We start from the raw sequence: 6,000 nt of genomic DNA, 5'->3' as shown, positions 1-6,000 counted from the left end.
TGGCAAGGATACTGGAGTGGGTTGCCATTTCCTTCTCCAGTGGACCACATTTTGTCAGAACTCTCTGTCATGACCTGTCCGTCTTGGGTGGCCCTGCACGATATAGCTCATGGCTTCACTGAGTTACGCAAGCCCCTTCGCCACGACAAGGCAGTGATCCATGAAGGGGAATTTCTAATTGCAAATGTTCTAATCCCATTTGCTACTTTTGCCCAAGTATTCAAGGGCCTGGAAAAAGATGCACGCTGTCCTGTACTTAATTCCTTTACCAAATAATTTGCAATCTTCTGCAAAAATCAACAGAACTTTAACCAGGAGAAAGTAACTTTCCTGAGAAGACTCTTTCCACAGACAAAAATTAAAAACTATGGCTGCTGATTAGTTACTGAATAAACTTTCAACATGATTAAAATTAAGAAGAGGACAGGAAAAAGAAACCCAATTTTCTTCTATAGATCTGTACAGATGAAAGTGGGGGCTATTTACATCTTTACTACACACAGTGGAATCCCTTTCTCTTTTTTATGGAAATGTGTTTAATTCAATGGTGTTAGTTACTTGCTGTCTGTACAGTACTAAAAGCACGATATATGTTTAATATGCAATACCTAAAAACAATTTTTAAAAACCCTGCTCATTTGCAGAATGGATCAGGTCTGAAGTGTAATTTGTGTATGTAGGTGATCTCTGAAATTCTGGAGTAGTCCCAACTTCAAGTTGGGGAAGGCTGCTGTATTACATAATCACTTCATTATCTTATTATAATTAATTGGAATGATAGAAACAGTTGCAATAGCCCCCTCCCCCATAGAACAACAGGAAGTAGGGCTACTAGATCTGAACTGCAGAAACCTGGATGACCACTAGATGACAGAGAGGAGACATTTCTTTTCCTTTCTTTGAGCCTAAAATCTCTGAAGTGGAGATGTAGAAGTCTGTTCCCTACTTCACTATGTGCATGAAGAAAATTTTTAAAAAGCAGAGGCAGAAGTAATATGCTTATTCATCATCCTCTGTCTTTGCATGATGTAGTTAGTCATTTAGAACATGCTAATTTTTTTTCTTTGAAAATAGAAAGGGCCCTTAATCAGATTGGAAACAATCAAAAAGTTACCAGAATCGGGCTTTAACTCCTTCCTGAAATTAATAGTGCTAAGGGAAGAGAAGACATTTTCACTGAGAATGTGCAAAGGCTCCAAGACTCATTTGTGAGGCTTAAGGTTGAGAGATAAAATGATCCTTGAGCCTTTGGGCCCCACCTAGTGTGAGGAGCACAAGGGTTGCTGATGGGCTACCCATTTTGCACCTATTTCGCATGGAGTTAATCCCATTGCCATCAACATCCCTTGTTTCTCACTAGTTACCAGGACACACAGACTAATTTACATTCCCCTACTTAACATTGACTCTAATGCCCTCATGCTGTCATGTTCTAGTTATTCCATTTTACAGCTTTGATGCTGCTGTTTATTCTTACTCTTTCAGCTTTCTACATAGAATAGTATGAACTGTAGCTTTAGAGCTAATAGGTCGCTTTTATTGCTCCTACCTTTTACCTGCGCAATCACTGCCTTTTCATATGGTACACTGTTAATGCTTTTTTTTTGCCAGTCAAAGACCAAAATAGATGTATTGTATTACTGTAATTGCCCATGGTGGATGATTGAGTGATCTCTTACTGCTAAACAAGCAGGGACTGCTGTAGAGACAGCAAGAAGAATATAAGGCAGCCAGTTTTCAGGGAGCAGACTCAGTAAACAACCAGATATAGCTAACAGAGTTTAAGGGGGAAACTTTAACATATTTTCCCTCTAAGTAGATAGCTAGTACTCAGTTTACCCGAGACCCTGAAAAGAGAACAAGAAGAAATAAACACCTTCTATTGGTGATGCCCTAAGACAGAATACAAACAGGAATGTTTCAGAAGTTATGACCTGCATTAATTGGGGCATGTTTCTATTCCTGCCTGAAAATAACCTAGTTTTCAGTAAGTGCCCACTTATAGGGCTACTTGAAGAAAATTTGCAAGGAAGGAATCCAGACCAGTAAAGTAGAATGACAAAAATAAACAAAAAATGTAAAACATATTCTGCAGTAGGTTGAACTTGGAAACAGTACTGAGGCCTCCATAGATTCCTCAACCCCCATATTAACTATTAATTAAGGATGCAACACATGTAATGGGATTCCAGAATAAGCTGTTATAGTAGTCTCCAAAAAGTATAGAAGCCCCCTTTGATCAAACAAAAGTTCCTTCCATACTTTTTAATAAAAAATATATGTCCTATTTTAGTTTGGATAGCTGAAGTGTGTGGGTTTGTTTGAAATGTGTTTCTGAGCACCTACTTTAATTAACAACTTAAGGGCACAAGTCTCTTTTCATTTTTGTGGATTCAGAATTGCTCCCACTCTGATAAAGTAATTTTAGAAATTCAGTAGGTTCTGCATTTTGTCACTAGGAAAGCGAGCAGGGGAGGCTCCCACTGTATCTTCCACAAACTTGGTCAGGAATTCCAGACAGATGTTTGCTCCAATTTTTTAAATAGTGCTCCAAACTCTGAGTTGCATTTCCAAATGTTTCTGTTCCTTCAATATTCCTTTCATGATGTTAAACGTATTTATATCATGAAGTTCCAATTACTTTCAGAACAACCTTTCTTTCTAATGTATATGATTGTAATCAAGCCTACTTGATGCCCCCCAAAACATGCACATAGACATACACAGCAACACTTTTTGATGTGTAGAAGGGATCTGTTAAGCTATTTGGGGGCAGTGCTTGCTGCAAAGGTGTTTCTCCAATGTTACATAAAGTAGGGCTCACTTTGTAAGCAAATTTTTAGGCAGGCAGTAAAACCATTCTGTCCCCCAAACTACTAGCTTATTGAGCTGGAGATACTAAATGATACTAGATATTTGCTACAGTAATTGAAAGTGATTTGTGCAGTGCAGTACCATCCAGAATGTTTCAATTGAAAAGACACTAGTTCTAGGTGTAGTGGAAAAAATAAATCTGACAAACAAAATGGAGGCTGCATCCCTTTTCCTCCCTGTATTTTAGCAATGACCAGGGTCAAACCCAACTGCTCTCTTTGCCTGACCCCATCAGACCCAAACTATTCCTATTTCTTTGCCTAATCCTATCAGACCCAAACTGACCCTCCCTGCCCCCAGACAAAGCCCCCCTGCAATCCCATCTAAATCAAAGAATAGAAGCCTCCTCACCAGTTCACAGTACAGCCCATAGTACAGCCCTTACAAGGAAATTGCAACCTAGAGAAACCCCAACCTCCATCCTCCATCAGCTGAAGACCTCAGTATCCATCTCCTTTAACAATGGCATTCCCCAGCTCTGCTGCCCTCCGGAAAGGCCCATTTTGCCTAACAATAAAACTCATCACAGGTACACAGGCAAGGACTTGCCTAGCCAATCAGATCCTTAGGATTTCCCGCCTTGTAGCCCTCAACTTCTATAAAAAATCTTTCCCATTGTTTGGGGTCCCTCTTTCTGGTAAAGCAGGCACCCAACAATCGTTGTAATAAACATGGTTCTTCACTTCAGTGTTGTACTTCTAAATTTTCTATGACATAGGTAGGCACAGTTGAAGTATGAAAAAATATTTGGAATTGTAGATTTCAGCAATATGGCCAAATATTGCAATCAGTTTTAGCTAGCAACTTGGCAACTGGCAGTAATTACGATGATTACAGCATCCTCCGGTCATGTAATCACCATTTGCAACCTTCACTGCCAGCTCCCGACAAGCAAAGTCAATGGGGAAGCTGGCAGGAGGTCGCAAATGGCGATCATGTGACATCGCACTTGATGACCACAACCAGAACTACCGCAACTTCTGTTGTATGTCAGCGCAATCACATGACATCACACTTTACGACTGTGTTGCTTAGTGATGGAGTTGCCAGTCCCAATTACCATTATTAAGCAAGGACTACCTGTATTGCTGTCCTTACAGCTTTTAATGGGAGACAAGTTGAGGAAAAGGATTGGTGAATCCGCCCAGCTTTGTTTCCCCTGCCACTAACCATCATCTTCTGGGGGGAAAACAACCATCAATCCCTCTCCCTAATGTGGAGTGAGACACAGTTGGGTAAGTATAGACAAATATCTGGACTTGTTGGACCAGTAAAATTGCTCTGAGATTGCAAGACCAATACAACTGTAGCACTCTAGTGTTAAACTCATGTTCAAAAATAGTTCAGCTGACAGGATATAGATGTGGAAGAAGGGTAAAGGGTGAAGTGCAAAGGAGCACCTCACAAGTAAACTCCATCCTTGACTAGTGCTATAAGGGAACAGTAGTGCCGACATTAAGCAGCTATAGCTGTTTGGTGGCCAAGGTGGCACTATTCCCCCAGAGTAACAAAAACAGCAAAAAGTATGGCTGTACAAAAACTCTTAATATAGAAGCAGAAAAAAACAAAACCCTGAAATGTGATTTGTGATATCTCATTTGTGATAAAACCAGCAATACACAATGGAACCAGTGTATATTGATTTCTCTGCAACATAAGACTAGCATTCTGTTTTTTAAACACAGATCTAGTGCTTTTTATTTTTATTTTTTTAAAAAAAGCACTAAACCTGTGCTTATATCTAGCTTGTGTATATGTAGCACTAAAGTTGTGCTTGTGTGTAGCCTGTGCAGATACCTCTGCATATGCAAAGTCTCCAGTTTGCCCTGGAGATCAAGCCAAAATGGCTATGAAAAACAGTTCCCAGCAACTGGAGGGAAGGAAGGATCCTGACAACAACCCAAAGGAGAGCTGGGCAGATCCAACCCATGGCCATGTCAGCAACCACATCATCAATGAAACTCGCCAGATTATCTACACAGCCAAAATTGTGTTGGGAGAAAAGAGAAAAGCAGCTAAACACAACATTAAGCTACCATAGACATGGGCTGTGAATGAGACAAAGACAATGTCATAAAAATAATGCATAGTGCATTACTATAAGGCATAATATCCCAGTTACCTATATATATTCTCATGACATTGTCTTTGTCTCTTACTTCACTAACCTCATAGCTTAATACTGGCTTGAAAGAATTTACTTCAGTCCCCAAATCCCCCAAAACTGGAGAGCCAGTTTGGTCTAGTGATTAAGGCTCCAGTCTAGAAACCAGGAGTCCCACCTGAGGCATGAAAGCCAGCTGGGTGACTTTGGGGCAGTCACTCTCTCTCAGCCCAGCTCACCTCACAGGGTTGCTGTTGTTGTGGGGAAAATAGGAGGAGGAAGGATTATTAGGTATATCAATAGAAGAGAATGTGTGTAGCTCAGGGTTGAACTGTAGAGTCCTTAGGGTTCTCTGAGCTTGGTTCTTTTCTTGTAAATGTTTCATTACCCGGCTAGGTAACATCTTCAGTGCTAGAATGAGATGGGGTTTGCCCTCTGTTTATATACTGTAGCATGCCCTGCCAGTGTTGGTGGGGATAGAGGTTTTGTTTTGTTCCTCTGGTAGTTCCTTGATTAGTATATTGTTCACTGCTTGATTGTGTGCCTGGTGGTGTGCCCATCCCATTCTAGCACTGAAGATTAACATCTTCACCATACCCTAGCTGGGTAATGAAATGTTTGCAAGAAAAGAACCAAGCTCAGAGAACCCCAAGGACTCCACAGCTGAACCCTGAGCTACACATATTCGCCTCTCTTGGTTGTTTTCTTGTGAACATTTCGTTACCCATCTAAGTAACATCTTCAGTGCTAGAATGGAGTGGAGTTTGCTCTCTGTTTATATGCAGTGGCTTGCCCTGCCTGTGTTGGTGTCCCCCCCCCCCCCGGTAGTTCCTTGATTCTGGTATTGTTTACTGCTTGATTGTATGTCTGGTGATAATCTTGGTGTTAATCTCTGTTTATCTGGGTGATGATTGCTGGTGAGGAGATGTTCTGGTCTTTTGTTTCCTTTTTATTGTCTCTTTTGAATAGTGGGTAGATGTTGTTTATTTGCCTGTTGATGGCTGCCCTGCCTGAAAGCCAAG

Source organism: Python bivittatus, unplaced genomic scaffold, assembly GCF_059951505.1.
Source record: "Python bivittatus isolate LINGU-HERP-01145 unplaced genomic scaffold, Pbiv_v1 ctg000080_np1212, whole genome shotgun sequence".
NCBI classification, from domain to species: Eukaryota; Metazoa; Chordata; class Lepidosauria; order Squamata; family Pythonidae; genus Python; species Python bivittatus.
Note: the sequence above shows the minus strand (reverse complement) of the source record.